The sequence below is a fragment of the Ailuropoda melanoleuca genome, chromosome 5, assembly GCF_002007445.2.
Source record: "Ailuropoda melanoleuca isolate Jingjing chromosome 5, ASM200744v2, whole genome shotgun sequence".
Lineage (NCBI taxonomy): Eukaryota > Metazoa > Chordata > Mammalia > Carnivora > Ursidae > Ailuropoda > Ailuropoda melanoleuca.
This window is the reverse complement of record NC_048222.1, coordinates 10,868,101-10,889,381: the sequence shown is the minus strand read 5'-3', so window position 1 is coordinate 10,889,381 and position 21,281 is coordinate 10,868,101. Positions and strand designations below refer to the sequence as shown.

At 41.6% G+C, this 21,281-nt stretch overlaps 2 long non-coding RNA genes across 2 annotated transcripts; one reads left to right on the top strand and one right to left on the bottom strand.

The window, feature by feature from the left end:
• Positions 1–269: 269 nt before the first annotated feature.
• Positions 270–20,538, top strand: LOC109490215. Its single transcript, XR_002143496.2, has 3 exons — positions 270–333; positions 4,095–4,202; positions 20,457–20,538. It is a non-coding gene; the product is annotated as an uncharacterized LOC109490215 (long non-coding RNA).
• LOC117802281 lies at positions 19,233–20,565 on the bottom strand. Its single transcript, XR_004625374.1, has 3 exons — positions 20,480–20,565; positions 19,856–19,938; positions 19,233–19,615 (listed from the first exon to the last, which is right to left on the bottom strand). It is a non-coding gene; the product is annotated as an uncharacterized LOC117802281 (long non-coding RNA).
• Between the last annotated feature and the right edge of the window lie 716 nt (positions 20,566–21,281).

The following is a 21,281-nucleotide window of genomic DNA, read 5'->3' as shown; positions in this document are numbered from 1 at the left end:
GAGGTGAGGAGAAGCCCGTGGAACATGCTGGAGTCGTCAGGGTCCTCTCACACGCCGTGCCATGCTCCTGCCTCACCATGGCCCCGTGACACAGTGAAAGGCAGACATTGTTTCCATTTCCTGGATGAGGAGAAATTCAGAAAGGTCAAAGGATTTAGATGCCCGCGGCCACACAGCTGACTCGTAACAGAGCCGCGATTGGAAGCCCCATCTTCTAACTATAAAAGCCACATTCATCCTGCTTCGTCGCACTCACCCAGAGCCACCAAGGTCCTTCTTGAGTTGTAATTTTTTTTTTTTTAAATCCGTGGGTTACATGCATGGGAATTCATGGTAAGCGGTGATGTAGTTCCTTTTATGAGGATAAATGTCTTCCGTCATTGCTAAATAATAATAAGGAACTCCAGCTGTTTTCATTAAAAAGTATTTAGGAAAAATGGCTGGAAAGTTCTTTCTAAATTAGAGTTGAATGAAATAGATTACATTTATTGAATTAATAAATCCTTATTGATATCAATAAGGAGGGCGTTCGAGCAGGTCTTGTAGCCCAATACATTTTGGCAAATATGGCTAAGGACACGCCAAGTAAATAAAAGAGACCCTGCCTTGCTCTAGTAAGTCAGCGTGCAATGTCAGCCTTTAACCAGAAGTGTTCCTGGAAAATAAAGTTGCCATGTCCCGAACATGGGGTATATTTGGCTTGGGGCCTCGTGGGATGGGGAGGGGTTGGAAAAATAGAAAGCTGTTTGTTAATACTTTTTTTTTTTTGGAAGATTTTATTTATTTATTCGAGAGAGAGTGTGTGCACAAGAGACAGCCTGAGCAGGGGGAGCAGCAGAGGGAGAGGGAGAAGCCGGCTCCCCGCTGAGCAGGGAGCCCTCAGGTGGGGCTCAATCCCAGGATCCGCAGATCATGACCTGAGCAGAAGGCAGATGCTTCAGTGGCTGAGCCACCCAGGAGCCCCTGTTTCTTCATTTTTCTTAGCTTTTGCCTTGCAAAGAAACTCTGCTAATGGCTTTAGGAATAGTGACAGAAAACAACAGCCTGGGTATAAATGAAAAATGCTGTTTGGGATTGTAAATAGAATGACTCACCACTTTACTGGCTAGTGACTTTTCAGCAGCCTGGAAAACGGGTATTTGAAGGGAACTGTCATACTGGGTGAGGAGAAAACTCAAAGCCCCAGCCCTGCAACCAAGCCGACAACTGCACAGAACAAAGTGTATGTACCTAGTGTTTCCTGTACACCGGGCTCCGCCAGTCTTGTTACATGGGGGAACCCAGAACAGCCCTATGAGGGAGTTAATATTATTTCCCCCATTCCATAGAGCGGATGGTTGAGGCTTAGAACTGGCTTCTGATTTCATTTTCTGAAGCAGCTGGCTTATGATTTTATTTTTGTAGTTGATTCAGGTTTGTATTCCATACGGTCTTAATGACTGGTCTCCCAAGATGTGGCAAACAGATCGTTCTCTACATTAGAAGATAATTTTAAAATATAAACTGACGTGATAAATTTCTACCAGGAGTAGAAAAATGATTGTTGACTCGTAGGAGAGTGGGGAATTCTTTTGTGGAGGTCATTTTACACAGAGTCAAGATTTGGGGAAATAGTAGGAGTCATGGGATTGGATTACCAGCCTTCTTCCTCCTCCTTCTGAATTACCAGCTTTTCCATGTTCCTTTAAAGACCTGTTGCTCTAGGATTCCATATTGTTATACTCAGGATTAAAGTCCAGAGGGAAAGCTGTTTCCATGTTGGTGTGGCAGATCAACTCTGAGCTTTCTTCTTTCTTTTTTCTCTTTTTTAAAAAAAGATTTTATTTATTTATTTGGGGGGGGGGAACAGAGAGAGAGGGACTAGCAGACTCCACTCTGAGTGCAGAGCCTGACGCGGGGCTTGCTCTCACAATCCCGAGTTCAAGACCTGAGCCAGAACAGTCAGACACATAACGAACTGAGCCACCCAGGCGTCCCTGAGCTTTTTTCTTGATAACTTCAGATAGGATAAGGGTTTGAGAACTGGGGCTGGTTGTGAAGAGAGGTTGGCAAAAGGGATCAAGCTATAGTCTTGGGTGAGGGCGATGGGACTCCAGTGACAGACTAGCAGATCCAGAGCAGGCAGACAGGGAGAGGTGGGATGCTTCCAGAAGCCAGTGGCCTACCATGGAAGTCAGGCAAGACTGAACCAACTTGTTCAAAATAGCAAAAAAGAGGCAGACCAGAGAAATTCTATGAAGCGACAAAAGGGAGGGAAGGAGCCACGTCCAGAGTTCCCATAGCTTCAGGCGAGGACAAAGAGGGAACTGTTTGGGGGTGCTCAGGCAGCCGAATACACAGTGTTTAAAGTGAGTTCCTTCTTACAATCCTGCCCAACTTATGTGAGGTCCCATTGCTTTTTAATTTTTGGCATCTTCACATCCTCCTGAAAGTATGCCATTATTTTTTTTTAAGTTGAAGTGATTTAAATTTGTTTTGAGATGGCTTCTGAGAATTTCAATACACTTTACGGAGACACTGTACAGGTGGCCTTAAAGTGATAGTCTGCCATCAGTGTTTTGCTCTTGGTGCCCTTGCTGAATTTAGGAAGAATATCAACATTTGAAACTGTTTCATGAATCTGTTTATGGTGAGTTGAAGCATTAAACACAAGACCTGCTCTTACCACCCCCAAACTCCTTAGAGGCCCCTGGGGCACTTCCTAGAAACCCGTAGAACTCTGGAGAGCAAAGTTTGAAAACCATTTACTTGAGGAAAGAAAATCTATTTGTTGGTAGACTCTGGAAAGATGTCTGAAGGATTGTGTTACCTTGCCCTTGGAAGCTGTAGAAAATTGTCTCACATTTCATATACCCAAAGGGATAATACGTGCATAATTATAGATGAACTGTCTTTGCATAAATTTTAAACTATTAAAGCAATTAATGATTAATGGCTAGATTAGGGAAGATATTCAGTCTCTTCTGGAATCTTAAGCCCATCAGCCTTTACTGAAAACAGTAGATCAAAAGGACATTCAGGAAGCATCTGGCTGAGAGTAGGGGACAGTTAGAAAGAAGGATTTCTATTGCCAGTGATTTTATTGTCAATTAGATTTGTGACACTAACAGAGTCCAATCAGAATGAAAAAAGGAGAGATTAAGAAATATTTACCCTTAATATCAGGATGAAAATCAACGTATCTTAGAAATAACTACACTTGAACTTCTGTATATTAGACTTGAATATCAAGAGTTTAAAAAATCTTGAGCGGGATCTGACTGGGCTTGCCCAGTATATCAGCCTGGAATGTGTAATTAGTAACTTTTACATAATCTGTATGTAACTAGAGAAGATGTGTCAATATACAAGTTTTTTTTTTTTAAGATTTTATTTATTTGACAGAGATAGAGACAGCCAGAGAGAGAGGGAACACAAGCAGGGGGAGTGGGAGAGGAAGAAGCAGGCTCATAGCAGAGGAGCCTGATGTGGGGCTCGATCCCACAATGCTGGGATCACGCCCTGAGCCGAAGGCAGACGCTTAACCGCTGTGCCACCCAGGTGCCCCAATATACAAGTTTTTGAGTAACCAATCTGCTTAAAAAAAAAAGAAAATGTTCCAAAACATCTATGCATTTTTGAGATAATCCACAGATTGACCATAAATACAAATGTTTAACACGCCTCCCCGTACCGTGGCTGAATTATTTAACTTGAAAATACTGCTGGTTCACTTTGGAATTTGTCCTCTTTGAATATCCTGTTATCCCCGCCACATCGATAGTACTGGAAATACCATGTGGCTATATTAGAAGTGATTATTCCTCTTTCGAATCTCTGGTTTCTGTCCCATATTGTAACCAATGCAGTGACATTGTCATAGGTGTTATTAATGCTAGCCAGTGGCCTTCTCACATACACTGTTACACACGGCAACCCTTGAAAATCTCTAATTGTATCACACACGCAAAAAAAAGATTTTCTCCCCCTTATTATTAATATATTCGGAAAGACTGGCCAGAGATTGTTTTTCTCTCTGAATAACTTAGCAATTGTTGAGCTTCAATTCCTTCGTGGCTATAAAAATGAGAGTTAATAACATCTTCCTTCCACAGTTATTACGAGGATGAAATGAATTAAGGTATGGAGAAGTGCCATAAACCCCACGTTCCATAAAAATGAATTGTGGAAATGGAAAAGCCGAAGCACAGGAGACAAGTGAGGTAACAGCTACACAAAAAAAACCCTCCAACTTTTGCTGTCACACGGTTCCCCTTTGATGGCCCAGGCATGCTGCCTAATGAGAACGCGTGCGAGGTTGCTATGGTTTCCGGTTTTTGAAGGCAGGGCTTCTGTGTTCTGCAAGCTCAGACGAGAGCTTGGGGAAATACTACAAACACCCGAAGACTAAAACACAGTTCTAGGCAAAGCACCTTAAGTTTTACAAGCTTTGTACAATAACTGTGTTCGGTTCTGACACAAATAGAACGCGCCATGATCTAATTTCTTTTAACACTTCCCTTAGGAAATAGAATAAGTCATCTCATGAGATTTTTTTAAGTTGCCTGTCAGCCTTCCTGTCTCTTCCTCTGCTTTTGTCTGGTGAAAACAATGTGCAGGTCCACCAAGCAAAAACCGATTATGGACTTAATGCCAAAAACTCTGGCTTCTAACGTGGAAGGTGTTTTCAAGGGGCTGTGGTAGAATATGCCGGGCTCTTGAGAACAGGAGGGTACAAAAATGGCATGAAGTAGAAACAGAATGAGCCCGGTGTAATATTATAAATGAATTGAATATTAAGGGTTTTAAAAACCCAAATTGCCACTTAGGGTGACCAGGGTGATTTTCCAAAAGAGTAAGTGACCAGGTTGACCAGTCACGTTCTAGCCGCTATTGCCACTTCTGAGCCTGTGTTCCTTCTAGGAGAGCCTTCTCCGGCTCTTTCTACCTGGCCAACTCCTACTCATGCTTCAACACCCAATTCTAGTTTCATCTGCTAGGGTCCCATGAGCACAGCATGACCTCTTGCTCCTTGGGATACCTATCATACTTATCTCCATGACCCCGGGGACTCTTAATGCTGTGCTTCCTTTAATTGTTATTTTGCTTTTTAAGGGCACATCTCTTAACTCAATTAGGCTCAAGCTTCTGGGGGGGCTGGAATCAAACATACTTCCTAAAATTCCAAATGTATAGTATGTGTACAGAAAATAGCTTTTAAATTAAAATGGGTTGAGTTGACAAACAGAAAATTTCAAAGGTGGCTGGATAACATTTCCCTAACAGGTAATTGTAAAACTCCAATCAGAATTCTGTCATTTGGGATGCCAGGATGTGATTTAAATGCTTGACTTGGCCATGAGAATATAGGTCTCTCAAAGACAACAGAGGCTGCTGTTAAGTATTTGAAAGTCGAAGAAGGAGATGTTTTCCTTTGGTTTCAGAAAAGGAATTGAGGAATCAGCCCGTTTTGCCCACATGTTGAAGGACGGCACTTCTAGTTTATTTTTTTTTCTTCTTCTTTTTTTTTTTTTTTAGCAATTCTAATTTTTATGTGCAGATTGACTTGTACCCTGAATTTGAACATAAGTCAGACTTAGAAGGGTCTGAGGCAAAGTATTTGATTATTCCCCCTCTAGTTCATAAGATAAGAATGTGGGGCTACACACATCAAGCCCAAATAGGTTTTCTAAGGAAAAATTTTGAAGAGCATTGTTTTTCTTTCTCTTTTTTTCTTTTTCTTTTTCTTTTCTTTTCTTTTTTTTTAAAAAGCAGGCTCCATGTCCAGCATGGAGCCCAATGTGAGGCTTGAACTCATGACTCTAGATCAAGACCTGAGCAGAGAGCAAGAGTTGGACACTTCACCAACCAGTCACCGAGGTGCCCCTAAAGAGCGTTGCTTTTATTAAGCAGTTTTGGTAGAGCTTCTAAATTTGCAGAAGCCCATCAAAATTATGGAAGGACTTTCAGTGAAGAGCCTTGCTGTGAAAGTGGTTAAAACCAGAAGACCTGATTCAAACCTCTGGCTTTTCAGTGCAAAGTTGGGATTACTCCCTCTCCCTCTGATTCATTCTCTGGTTCCTTCCTATGTCTCCTCTGTTTTCTAGAGACTGTCCAGTTCCTATCGTAACCCAGTTCACTTGCATTTTGGGGTAACTGTGACGATTTTTTCAGTTCTCCAATTTAGAAGTGTCAGTTGATCTTTAAAGCTGTGTCTTTCATGTGTGATTTGAGAGGTTTCTTCTTTAGAAGAACTTTCCTCAATTATCCCAAAATCTCAGAGTGTGAAGGGACTGGTTTTATAACCAATCATGCTTGATTCATGCAGCTCTCTGCCTGTCAGGGATTCCGTGAAACTTGAGCCCATGGAAAAAACCACAGTAATTATATTTAGAATTACAAATCTCCACCTTCCCTCCCCCCTGCCCCCACCCAGAAAAGTGTCTAGTAGACATACAGCATTCCACAGGCATATAGAATAAGAATCCTGGAAGGGATTGAAATCCTTCAGGGATTGTATTTTCTTGAACATTACTTTTTTCCTAGCTCATTCCTAAAATTTGATATTCTATTTTATTCTGAAAACTTTCCAGAGGCAAAAAATTTACTACATTCTCTAGCCTGGTTTTAATCTTGACAGCCCTTGGAATCAGAAAATGATGGGAAGCCTAAACTCTTGCTACAGTCTATGCCTGACCTCACTTGTTTGGTCTTTGCTGGAGCCTGGAATATCAATTACCCATGCATCAGAGACAACCCATTTGTAGGGAGCTCTAGGGGTTTAACAATTCTGGCACGGGCTAGTCTGTTCAACTCTTCTCTCAGAATGAAGATGACTTTCTACTTGTATCCCCTGAATGGCCCTGTACAGACCACCTGCTCTGATCTGTTTTGTCTCCCACTGTTCCCTGAACATTTCTACTTCACTTGTTCCTCTCTCAGTGCTCTGTTCATGCTGTGTCCCCACCTGGCACACCCTGTTTCTTTGTCTCGCCATCAAGATGTAAATAAATGCCAGGAGTTTATAAGCAGGGACCTTGTCTCTTTTGCTCACAGCTGTATCATTAGGTGGTTGCAACCGTATCATTCACACTGTTGGCCTCAAACAGTGTCAGGGACTCCACACATATTGGTTAAGTGACATTTAAAACTGGATATTCAAGCTCTACCCAAACATCAAGACCCTTCTCCAGAGAAAGAGAATAGCGTGAGCCTTCATTCAATGCAATTAAATGGGTGTCTACAATATATCCAACATTGCGCTCCCATATTTGTACTTAACAGGTGTATTTAATTGTTCCTCTTCCAAATTGTAGGTTTCCTTTATGTGAAGGACGAGCTTCCTACAGTTGTTGATGAGTGAAAATATTGGTCTCAATAACACATCCAGGTAATGTTCTCCAATTCCAGACCCAGGTCACGGAAAGGTAATAGATACAATTTATGGAGGGCTTGGTATATTTATTTAACAAACACTCAAATGATACTTATTGTGCGCCAGGCACCATTTTAAGGGCTTTATAAATCTTAGCTCATTTAATTCTCACATCCTATATATTAGAGACCATTACTAACCCTGCCTCACAAGTAAGAATACTGAGGCACAGCGAGATTCAGCAACTTGCCTCAAATCACACAGCTAGCAGGGGCAGGATTCAAACCCCAGCAGCGTGGCTTTAAAGCCTGGGCTTTAACCGCTATACCACACTGTCTTCTTGGCATACTGCTTGAAGCAAGGTCTTATGTTCCTGCCTCTATTTTCTGCTGGTTGGGACCATCATCGGTGTTCTAGAATGCCACCCTTTCTCCATGAAAATACTGGGATTAAGATGCAAAAACTCCAAGTTGGCTGTTTTCCTTCTCAACCCACATTCAGCAGTTTTGAGACTTGCTTTCTCCTACACTCCTTTCTGTTATTTATGAACATGTCTCTCTCTCCTACTGGGCAACCGTGAGGCAGCCAATATAGCTTATTCATCGCCCTTCCCTCCCTCCATATTCCAGACACAGAATGGTGCTCTGGGCATAGTAGGTGTTTAATAGGTCTTCATTAAATAAATGAATGTGTTTAAAGAATGGTACCTGTTCTTTTTAAAAGCAAATTGCTCGTAAGAGTTAAAAGCACTGAAATTCATCTGTCACTTCTGAGATGGATTCTAGAGAAAGTAAACAAATGGTCCACTCCAGCTGTGGGGAGAGGCCTGGCAGAGTATCCAGAGAGTCTTTGAACTCAGAGACTAAGCCATCTTTAACATAGGGGGCCATTTTTCAGTGGTACAGTGGCCAATGGATAAAAGGTTGCATTTATTTTTTTTAAGGTTTTATTTATTTATTTGAGAAAGAGAGAGAGTGAGAGATCACATGAGCAGCGGGGAGGAGCAGAGGGAGAGGGAGAAGCAGACTCCACAGTGGGAAAGCCCAACTCAGGGCTCCATCCAAGGACCCTGGGATCATGACCTGAGCCAAAGGCAGACGTTTAACTGACTGAGCCACCCAGGTGCCCCCAAAAGGTTGCATTAAGGAGAAGGATAGAATATAACATTAGAGGATAGTTTCCTCTGTGGGAGGTTTGAACAACATGGTAAACGGTATTTTATGACCTTTTATGATAATTTGTGTTTGAGAACGTCTGTGGTAGATGAAGGATGGCCCCAAATTCTTTGCTACTTTCATTCAGAGGTAGGGCCTAATTTCCTTCCTCTTGAATCTGAGCTGGACTTAGGGGCGTGCTTGACTGGTCAAATGCAGGGGAAGTGATGCCACATGACTCCCATGCCTAGGTCAGCAAGAGTCTTTTGGCTTCCATGTTGGTCTCTGGGAACATGCACTCCTGGAACTCAGCCACCATGCTGTGAGGAAGCCTAACCAGCCTGTGGAGAAGGAGCCAACACGGAGAGGAGCCAAGGTCTGCGGCCAGCACTGACTAGCCAGTCACATGAATAAGTCATTCTGGAGTGGACCCTGACGCTCACGGAGCATCCCTGTGGGCAAGGGCCTTCCCAAACTCCTGACTCAAAAAAATTGCGAGCCCAATGAAAGAGTTGCTTAAGCCACAAGCTTAAAATACAACCAAGGAGAGAGGCCACGATGTCATAACAATTACAGCGAGAAACAGCTACACACATAGCCCATCAAAGAGCTTTTCACTCCCTATGCTATTTTTCCCAAAGCCTGCTCACGAGCACTGCGTATTTGGCCTGCCCGCACCCTCAAGTCACGTGAAACTTTGGAAAGAAACTGTTCACGTTATGGGTCATAGTTCAAATCTGTGTCAAAGGAAGGGAAAAAAAAAAAAAGAAAAAACCACCCACAGCTCTGTTTTTCTAGGCTCAAATTGTGAGGAAATTCAAATGTGACAGTCTGCACTTAAAAAATTCAACACATAATCCCACGATTACTTTAAACCCAGATCTATGACATTAAGAAAAATCTGGGCCTTTTGATCAATTATTTCAGAGGAATGTTATGCAGCTGATGTGGGGCCATCCCATGATCTAAGAGGCAAAAGGAGATGATCTTTCCACTTCTAAGCCTCAAAGCCTATTATTAAATGTTGATTCGTTTGTCGTTGTAAGATCCTCTTTCAAAATGCAAATATACTAGGAGAGTTAAGACAGTAACAGTTAATACAGCTCTCAGTCATTCACAAGTTAGAGTGAGTGAGCAAAATTCCAGTTCACTGTGTCAGCCTAGGGGGAAATGTCTTCTGAGGAGAAGGAAGAGGACACAGGAAGGCAGAGGAGAAAGTTTGGGAGATCGCAAGGTGTATAAAAACTGAGGTGGGAAGTGTCTGAGGGTTTCTTCACTGGCTTCTTCTAGACTGATCAAGCTTCTGGGACTTCTGAGAACCTTTGAAGAACATAGGCGCAGAAAGAGTTAAACAAGACAGCCCAGAGTACTGGGTTATGTCCTCCAGTTATTACCTCTGTAGGGTCTCATCACATTCTTCCTTCTCCCAATTTCGCCTCCTTTCTGGCCCCTTTCCAGTGGGAAGATCCCTCTAATGCTCTTTGAAATTGGATTTTCTTGACCTCTTGGTGACTGCTATTCTCAGCTAAACAGAGTATTCCTGCCTTTGCTCTCCTCATGTGGCTGCAAATGCTCCTGGCCTTATAACTTGTCAGCGCATTATCATGACATTCGCAGAATAGTCAGAAACCCTAAAAGAGATAAACAGATTTTTTTCCTCGGGGCTTGCACAAGATGTCTTCAGACTGACTGGGGGAACTCCATCACCATCAAAGTCCTTTGAGGACACAAAAGGAAAAGTACTTAGTTATTTTTACATAGTAGTTCAGATTATATACGTCCATAAATTTATTTTTATTTTTACTTATATATTTATAGAAAATATTTATATATTTTAATATATAATTATATAAATATGGTTCTATATTACATGGTTCTAATACTTACCTCATTGATTGTTTCATTTCCCCTTATGGCTAATTAGTCACAAAGCAAAGACTATTCTGAAGAAAAAGAGGGCATTTCCCCTTGGTGTGCCTTACCCTATACGCTTCATGAGGGTTCTTCTACAAGTAGGAGCCTATTGGTGTCCATCTCTTTGAAGGAAGGGAGAGAGGAGACTTGGAGTTTGAGGCTGCACTCCTATCAGAGTCCTTCCCTTCTTTTAACTTTTGTCCAACCTTACCTACTATGGAGGAGACTACAATACCTGAGTTCTCTTTGGGGCACACAATTAGACTGCATTTCCCATCCTTGTGCCATCTATGCAAGGCCATGTGACTGGTTCCTGCCAATGTGACTCCTCCCACAGAGGAGAAGCATGTCACCTGCCTGCCCAGGTGTGTCTCCTACACGCTCTCCACCTTTCCTTGTGCATCTGATGAATGGAGAGAACTCAGTCAGAGCGACAGATTGACAGGAGCCTGGGTCCCTGAATGATTGCATGGAGCAGAGCTTTCCGTTGACTATGTTACATTGGAATGTGACTTGACGTAAATTTTATTGTGTTAAATTCCACTGTTTTAGCAATCAGGCCTTTCCTTACTAATAATTGCCAACCTTTTCCTCTTCTCTGCACCTGTTCTCCCTGGTCAAATTCTGGCATACTCCTCCAGTGCCGAGGCTATTAAGTCTCCAGAAGACTAAATCACCAAAAATTATTTGTTGATGGCTCTACCAAGCTGTTAGTTTCTCAAAGGCAGGACATATATACTGTTCTTCTTTGTATCTGTTTTTTATGCAGTTAAGTGACATAAATGAATATGTAAGGTGCTGTGAATAAGTATGTTATTAAGATAGAGCCTTCTTGATATATTTACCACAAAGCTGGGGAGACAAGACATATATATATATTCTTATATGGGAAGGGCCAATGATATGCACAGAAAACAATTTCAGTGCTAGATCAGAGGAAGGAGCAAATATACAGCCTGGCATGGTTAGGGATGTTTTCACATCAGAGAATAGAGGTGAACTACTCTTCGCAGGGCAGGTAGAATTCTAAGAAGTAGAGAAGATAGCAGAAATCATAGAAAAGGTCAAAGAGTCGTCTAGTGACATTAAAATAATTCAAATAGGCATAAGGACAATTAAAACCTACTTGTGTATCATTGTTCCACAAGTGAGGCCCAAGCCCAGTCAACTCATCAGCAAGATCATAGTTCTCTTTGCCTCCTAGCGTATCATGCTTTCGGGACAGTTTTTGGGACAATTCTCTTGATTTCTCTCTCTGTAAGGTATACAAACATGCATTATTGATAGTATTGCCCATACTGCACATGGATCCCATGGATCGGCAGAGTCTTACCCGGCTTTCTCCCCTATCTGTTCATCTATGAGTACTTTACACTTGCTGTTGCAGTCCCACTGAAGACTTTTTTCCCCATAGTTTCTTCTCATGGCCGCCCAACCAGTCTCAACAACCCTGAATGTGTATAGATACATTTAGGGCATAGAGCTCTCCTCCATTGCTCATCATAGGAAACATGGAAGACTGAGGAGATCTATTAGAACAAAGAGTTTAAGTGCAAAAGATATTGACTGTCTCTAACCAAGGGAGAGCTGTTGGCTCTTTCGGGGAGAAGGAGCTAGTGGTTCACTAGTAGTTTTCAGACAAAGAATATACTAGGAATGCCAATAAAACCAGGCCGAGTTGATTGTTGTCTAGGAAGAAGGATAGACAAAAAGATAGCTGGAAAGAGGGACAACCATCGAGAAAGGAGGGGAGGGAAAAAGATGCTGGGACTCCAATATGGACTTAGGAAGAATCATCTCTGAAAGCCTCTTTCCGTGTTTGCTTTTAACTGGATCCATCCTTTTTCCATTCCCAGCATCCCAGCTCCCACCCCTCACCTTACCCAAAGTTGCTGAAGTGCTCCACATTTTGTTATGGAAGTTATATTTGACACAGTGGTGACTATGGGGCAGAGACAAGAGAAATGGAATATTTACATATAAATATAGCTATGAATTTCTTGAAATTGTATTTTATTCTCCAATGCACTTGGAAACTCAATACATTCCATTCCAGATGTTTTCAATCATGACCTTTCCTGTCTCTTAGAGCACTGTGGTACCCACCAACCATCTGGCCCTCTGACTTGCTCTAAGGTTTATTTCCTACAAGCGCTTTTTCCTTACTCTGTGATACCCATAGCCCTGTACCTGCATCTATAAGATGCAGCATCATTTTTACCCATTTCTCTTCTCTAAGGACTGTGGGGCGCCTGGTTGGCTCAATCAGTTAAGTGTCCAACTCTTGATTTCAGCTCAGGTCATGATCTCAGGGTTGTGAGATCAAGCCCCACATGGGGCTCCATGCCCAGCATGGAGCTTGAGATTCTCTCTCTCGCTCTCTCTCTGCCCCTCCCCCACTCATGTGTTCTCTCTCAATAAATAAATAAATAAATCTTTAAAAAAAAAAAGGACCCTGAACCTCCTTGATGGAAGTGTTTTTGTTTGTTTGTTTGCTTGTTTGTTTGTTTTTTATGACTGTCACCTCCCTGGTGAATGGGACCATGTCTGGCATATGCCAGATCTTCAACAAACGCTTGCTGCTTGAGTGGCTGGTGAAGAGATAAACTAAGGGATAAATGACATTCCCTCAAGGGTAAGGATAGTGTTATACCTCCTGTGTCCCTGGCAATTAGCATGTTCCTTGAACAGAGTGTAAACTCAGTGGATATTCTTTACGATGATCTTTGGAATTAGCGCTTAGGGGAAGAGTTATGTGTTCTTTCTTTACTTCTTCATTAGTTGTGTCTAACTTATTCCCCAAAAGAATTTCAAGTAACTGAACGTTAGGATTAAGGTTTTTTCTCAAATATCTTACAGCTTATAGGACAGCTCTTTCAAACTCTGAAGAGTCAGCAGGTTTGACTGACACTTTTATGAATGAACCAGAAACCATCAGCCCTTCAGCGATGCAATCTTGGGTGTGGCATTTGCATGATTTAACCCACATAAATCCCCCATCCTGAGTGGGACAACCCATTTATGTGGGAAGGAACTTGTGGTTAAATGATGGTTTTTCATATCCTGTCACAGCTGCGTGTTTAGCTGGAATCTCAATAAAAAAGAAATGTGTCCTAAAAGTCACTCATCAGTCTTAGACCCATTTCTAGCAGCATTTAAACTTCCTTTGTAAGATCATATGTCCTTTAAAAGCAGAGGCTAGGCTTTTAAGCTCTGTGTGCCATGAATGTCTGTAATCACTTTCAAATTTATGGGATTATAAGGCCGGCTCTTCGCATGCCCTAAAAGTTGGAGTCCAACTTAAATCAAAATGGTTTGCTGATTTAAATCACAAGAGGTCTGACTAATAAGCTCACAACTTCCTCTTTGTACGTGGACTAAAATGTTCTCTCAATTGCGCCCTTTCCCCCACCCTCATTTTTTCTCCTCACATCAACAAAATCATCAATTTATCAAATAATGGCTTTGGAGACTTCATTCGAGTTGCTATATTTTACTTTAAACATCACCCACCCAGGGCATCCTGTGAGGGCCAACAGATGTGTTTTTCCTGGCTTTGGCTAATGGCCAGCCTCTGCTGAGCCATCGTTCCTGAGAGAACGTTTTCACCTCTGTGAGTTTATTACATGAAAAGTAGTTCTTTCCATGGTGTTCTCTTAATGACAGAAAAAATCCATCTTGCTTCATGCTTTAAACTGCCTGACCCATGTGCTTGTGCCACATCCTCACAATCGTCTAGAGGCAAATACTGGTGCTCTGTGGTGTTTTGTGCTGTAGAGAAAGTAACGTTTCATTTTCTGTCCTCATAGAATGGATCCAGGCAACCCTGGATTGTGCACCGCTGTGAGTGGGTTCAAATTCAGTTTGTCAGCTTCCCTATTCCATCTTCTATTTTGAGCCATGACCTCTCCTTTGACATCTCCAAGGGAGAACCCTTCCTTGTCTCTCCTAGCTTGTAGGCTTCACCCACCCAGGGTTTTCCCAACCACCTTTTGTTCCCTCCAAAAGAAGATACACTGAAATCCTAACCCCTAGGACCTCAGAATATGACCTTATTTGGACATGGTCTTTACAGAGGTAATCAAGTGAAAATGAGGTCAATAGGGTAGGTGTCCTTACTAGAAGGGGAAATTTGGACACAGAGACAGACATGCACGGAGGGAAGACAATGTGAAAACACACATGGAGAAGACGAGCCTGTGACTGGAGGCATGCATCTACAAGCCAAGGAACGCCAAGGATCACCAGCAAACACTAGAAGCTAGAAGAGACAAGGAAGGGTCCTCCCGTGGAGAGGTCAGAGGGGACATGGTTCTGCTGATACCTTGGTTTTGGACTTTTAGCCACCAGAACTGTGGGACAATAAACTCATGTTGTCTTAAGTCATCCAGTTTGTGGTACCTTGTCATAGCAGCTCATAGAAACTAATACTCTTCTTTCCCCCTCACTCACGCTGCTTACCTTACAACCCAGGGTCCCCAGAGTCATGCCCTGCTGTGGCCCCATTAGTGGCAATCTTCCCCTTCCTTGCCCTCTGGCCTCAAAACTTGCCAGTCTTAGGTCTCATTTGCCCATGGCCTTGCCCTCTTTGGGATGATTACATAATAATGGAGCAACTACCTAAGAACAAATGCACAGTAAAGCGTGAATAGTGATTCCTGACAGATTAATGCTAACGTTACCAGGTTGTATATAACAATTACCAGAGGTTGCTTAGGAAGGACAGCTTACACTGATGTTTCTCAAACTGAAATCTCTGAGAATTTTTTTAGCTTGTGTTTTTTTTTAAAAAATTGATTAACTTTCTAGCTGTAAAATCAAAACTTGTTTTGCTATAGTTGTTACAATTGAATGCAATTTTTGTAGAAGACATTATTTTTATTTCTTCCAGCTTTATGGAGGTATAATTGATGAATAAAATTTGCATTTATTTAAAGTGCATGACAGATGTTTTAATATCTATATACATTGTTACCACCCTCAAGCTAATGAACATATCCATCCCTCACATAGTTACCATAAAAAAAAAAAAGATTTTAAATCAATTTTTCCCAAACTGGAGTTTGTAAGACACTTTTGGATTTCCTCTAAAAAGAGGCTATTTATGGGGTGCCTGGGTGGCTTAGTCAGTTAAGTGTCCAACTTTTGATTTCAGCTCAGGTCATGAGCTCCATGTTGTGAGTTCGAGCCCTGATCAAGCCCCAAGCTGGGCTCCATGCTGGGCGTGAAGGCTGCTTAAGATTCTCTCTCTTCCTCTCCCTGTGCCCTTCCCCCTCTCTTCCTCTCTAAAAAAGGGGGGCTATTTATTTCTTGAAGAGGAGAAACACTGCTGTAAATAAAAGATATGGTCAGGGAGGAAGCTGAGCTGATGGGCGTTCTATCTTACCACTTGCCTGTTCTGACCCTGAGCTGGATCTCACTTGATGCCAAGCCAAACTTGCGAGCTCACTCTCAGCGATTACATGTGCGTATGCATTTGCCTGAGGTTTTTAGAGCATAACAAAGGTTGTTCACCTGTCTCTCTGCCCACTTAAACTGCCTTTCTAAATGATGCCCTCTTTTCCCTTAACACCCCTCATGGAGCAAATAGGCCACGAGCTACTTCTCAAATCAATTATTCAGGGTCTCAGAGGCTGGAAGATGGGGCAGAAATTCCCTGGAGTATTTTGAAGTAAACATCAAATTACAAATGAAGAGCTCTTTGTAAATAGGCCAGAGGAGTGGGTGCAGAGACATAAGCAGATGGGCTGTATTCCAACCCTTGCCTCACCTTCAGGAAAATGACTTCCCTAGGGGAAGTCTTGAGTTCACCTGTTGCGAGAGCTCTTGGGAATCCACTGAGTCTAGTTAAGAGGTTCTCTGAGGCACACTTCATGTGTGTATGCGTTAGGAGAGAACCCCCTTCTCGAGGCCTCATTTCCTTACTCTGAGCATCATGGGCCACGAATGAAGATGCCCTGCCTTTGTTAAGGCTACAGGGAGGGGAGGGCGAAGGTGGGCTGGGAGGCCTTTAGTTCACGGGAAGCCCTCTGCAGTCTACCTTCCAATGGCCCATCCAGGGCAGAGGGCTTCAGCAGGTGCCTGGGGCAAGGTTTGGATGAGCAGCAGACAATCTGACAGGGTGCGAAAGAGTGACCAAAGATGTTTGTGGAACGGAATGACAAAAAGCATAAGGTTTATAATTAGATTCCTTATTAGTCTACGTTTTCAAAGAAGGCCAGTCAGTTCCTAGGGATTAGGCCTCCAGAAGGGCTTTGTAGGGGCCATATGCCATTTCTGCTTTCTCTTCTCATCACAGAAGACAGTGAAGGGTGCAGGCCACCTTGGAAATGCCCTCTTCCTGGACCTCTTAGGCCTCAGCTGAGGAATGATAGATTATGTCATCTTTTGTCAGGTCCTGGAAAATCTGTCTTAAACATACACATACACAAAATCCCCATGGTGTTTAATTAAAACATAATATGTATACGTATTCTCATATACAGTTTATGATGTGATTTTTTTCATCACTTATTAGGTTTGAATTAAACCCTAATCAGTGGACACAGAGTTTCAGTTAGGCAAGATGAGTAAGTTCTAGAGATCTGCTATACAACATGGTACCTGGAGTCAATAATACTATTTTATACACTTAACCAGTTGTTAAGAAGGTAGATCTCATGTTAAGTTTCTTATCACAATGACATAACATACCATGGTAAACATAATATAACAACAAAATGTAATGTAACATAATGCAACATAGCATAACAAATATATTCAATGGGAAGTTAGCTTTTTCCTTTCCCAGTTTTTTAGGTTTTCTCTTCAGACGCAACCAATATATCCTTCCAAATATGTTTTCATACATTGACTAATATACATATGTATCAGTGAACACAGATGTGTGTGGTTTTTCCACACATGGGAGAATACCATACCCAATATTTGGGATCTTGTTTTATTCACTTAACAACACATCTAAGAACTCTTTTCATGTCTACACAGAATGATCTAACTCATTTTAAAAATCATTATACTATGGGTCCTTCAGTGAACCTCTCATAGATACATCTCTAAACAGGTGTGCAAGTTTATTTGCCAGATACAGTTCTAGAAGTGGAACTGTTAGATCAAGGGTATATGAATTTTTTATTGTGATAGATATTGATAAATTGCCCTCTAAAGAGAGTATGTCAATTTATATTCCCTACCTCTCTGCTCTCTTACAAGTGCTGTACATTTTCAGCTTTCTAATCTTTGCAAAAATGTATAAGTAAACAAACGTGTCTCAAGCGATTTTATTCCTTCTAGTCTTGCTTCCTTTAATTCACTATTCGCCTTGCAACTAGAGTGATCCTTCTCAAATGTAAATCCAATCTTGTAACTCAGCTGTATGAAACTCGTCCATGACTCCTCATTGTCCTTGGGATAAAATTTCATTTCCTTGACTGGCTCACAAGGTCCTCAGTGTTTGAGCCCCTGCTTGGGTCTACATTATCATTCCTCACCTCTTCCCACCCTGCACTTCATGTTTCAGTCATGCTAGACTATAATGTCTTTCTCAGACAGATCCTGCTCTCCCTCACCTCTTCCAAGCCTCTTCGTGCTCCTCCCTCCTGAGGATACTCTTCCCTTCCTGTCTCCCCTGCTCTGGCTCACTCCTACTCACCATGCTAGCTTAGCTATGGCACCCATGAGGTTATAATGGGGAACTCCCTGGCTTCTTCCACAGCCCCCTATACTCCATCTTTTAAATTATGTAACATTTGGTACACACAAAATAACATATGTAATTTATATGTAAGTTATGAAGCATAATCATAAAAACTAACATCTATGCACTTACCAACAAACCTTAAGAACCAGATGGCTGTTAACATTGTAATGTGTGCTGCTTTCCTGTCCATCACTGCTCTTACCACACTGCATGGTAATGGGCTGTATACTTATCTGTATTTCCCACTGAAGTTTCCTGGGGTCACAGGTCTCTGTCTGATTTAGTGCATAGTGATATCCTAGAGCCAAGCATAGGATCTGATAAATTGCAGTCACTTGATAACCCTTTAAAATTAATTTTAATACTATCTAAAGAATTTGTGTCATTTATATAGAATGAAATTTTATTCAGCCACAAATAATGAGGAAATCATTGTGAGAATGTGGATGAATCTTGAAGACATGCCAAATGAAATAAATCAGAGAGAGACAAGATCTCACTTATGTGTAAATTCCAAAAAGACCCCCAAAAAACCCACAAAAAAAACCCCAAAACCAAAATTACAGAAAAAGAGATCAGACTTGTGGTTAGTGGAAATGGAGGGAGGCTGGGGCAGAGGGAGTAGCGGTTGGAGAAGGTGGTCAAAAGGTACAAATTTCCAGTTACAAGATAAAGAAGTGCTGGGGATGTCACGTCCAACTTGATGACTATAGTTAACACTGCTGTATGATATGTAGGAAAGTTAAGAGAATAAATCATAAGAGTTCCCATGACAAGAAAAAAATTTTTCTTTTTTTCATTTTTTTCCCCTGTATCTATGAGATGATGGATGTTAGCTGAGCCTACTGTGTCACCATCTCACAATATATGTAAATCAAACCATCATGCTATATGCTTTAAACTTGTACAGTGATGTATGTCAATTATTTCTCAATACAGCTGGAAAAATAATATCCAGAAAGGGGAATACTTAAAAAAAAAAGAAAGAAAAAGAACCAAGCTTCTAGAGAACTGGTCAGTTATAAAAGCCTACTGTCAGTTCAATCTGTACTTTGAGTCATTTTCCCAAGGTTGGGGATCATTTGTATACCTTAGGCCTTCTTTTTGGCTCCTTTTGTGAGGTAGGCTGCCAGGACATATTTCTTTTCTTTCTGTCTTTTTTTTTTTCTGTTTGTGATTGTTCATTTAAATTTTCTAATCACGTATCAACAAGGTAAAATAGTGCCTGACTTTCTAGTCATCTACGTTAATGTTGTAATTGCAAACAGAATGAACCTATTCTTCTATGGTAATAAGCAGATTCAGTTACTGTCCAAAGCTAAAAATGTCATTCTGGATGCTGATTTTACAAATTAAATGCTACCAACGATTTGAATTAAATAAGGAAACATCACTCATGAAATTTAGATCAAGATAATAATAGCAACTCAGTTTAATGAGGGCCCACCATGTGCCAGGCAACTGTAGATTTCATTGCTGATCTTCACCATAATCCTGCAAAGGTAGGAATTGTTATTTTCATTTGCAGATGAAGACATGGAGTTTCAACATATAAGGGATTGAATCAAAGGTGCCGAGCATGGACATAACAGAGCTGGGACTGGGATCTAAGTCTTTGATTTTTCAGACCCGACCCCAGCCTTTTTCCCCCATATCACATTGCATCTCAGACAACAGCATAACTAAAATAACACGAAGCCATTTTAAAGTATTTCCTTTATTCTTTAAACTTACCCTGGTCTATCATTTTTTAAAAATTATTTCTTTTGTTTTTGAATGATAATCTTCACTCCTTTTTATAAGGTATTGAATATTCACTAAAAGGAACAGAAAAAAGGAGAGAAACATCACTTCGCTTTTAATGATTCTTGGTTCTATGTGGTCATTCATTGATTCATTCACCCTATAGATATATGAGTGCCTACTGTATGCCAGGCACCATCCTATGTGAATAACACAGACAAAAAAATAAATAAATAAAATCCCTGGTCTCATGGAACTTACATTCCAATGAGAGGACACTGACAAACATATGTAGTAACAGGTGTTAAATGGAAAGGCAAAGCAAGAAAAGGCGATGAGAAAGGGGAAGCTTGGATGTTTCCTTAAAAGAGGAGTTCTGACGAGCTCTCCTTGCTTAAGATATTTGAGTAGTGTCCTCAGTGAAGGGAAGGAGGGAATCAGTGAAGATATTGAGGGTGGGAAGTGGGGAGAGAGGGGTCTCCCAGCCAGGGTGCACTTGGCTCCGTGTGTACATTTATGTTTAATTTGTAGACAATCCCAAGCTGTAATGTTGCTGTTTACATTTTATAATAGATCCCCTTATATTTTACAGAGCTTATGGATTGAAGATATTACCTTAAGTCCTCAAAGCATTTACAGTAGCTTCTCTTCACTTCAAGGCTTCCAATGGCTCTCGGCACTTCGCAGAAAATGAAGCTTCACCCTTGCCTGTTTCCTGTTGACTTTGAATGAAGAGAAGATTGCTCAACCACCCACTTCTCGCTTAGCAAGGCTTGCAGGGGAGGAGTGGTGGGAGGTTTAATGAGATGGCATCTAGCCATCCACGTACTAGCATGGAAATACTGCTGCTTTGGTTATTGTTTGGAGCTTGGAAATCAGGGGTACTCAGCACAGTTGTATTTACCAAGCAGAAAGATGTCATTCTCATATGTATTAGGACTTAAGCCATTCAAGCCTTGCGTATTTCTATCCCTTCAAGCAAGCTGGGGTATATGAGATCAATACCACAGAGGATGGTCTAAGCGAAACTAAAAACTCCAAGGAGGGGCCTCTGTGGGGGTAGGGCATCACAGACAGAAGGTCGTCCAGAGCCAGGCGTCAGCTAGCCTGGAAGAGACACCAGAGAAAGAAAGGGAGGCTTTCCACACAGGACGGGTAGAAGGGAAGGGAGGGAAGCCGCTTACTGAGAAACAAAGCAAGCATATCTTGTACAAAATTGCACAATAAAAGGAACAGAGAGCTAACAGTGCCAATTAGAGAACAAGCTAAGAGCATCTACTGGCAAACTGGCAAAAGGAACGGCGTGAGAAACAGTCGATTAAGAAGGATTATTCATGAAAAGAACCATGACTTGAAATGAAGACGGAAGCTAGAAGCTAGAAGCCTCTAGCTTCAGACTCTAGCCACAGGACTCCGG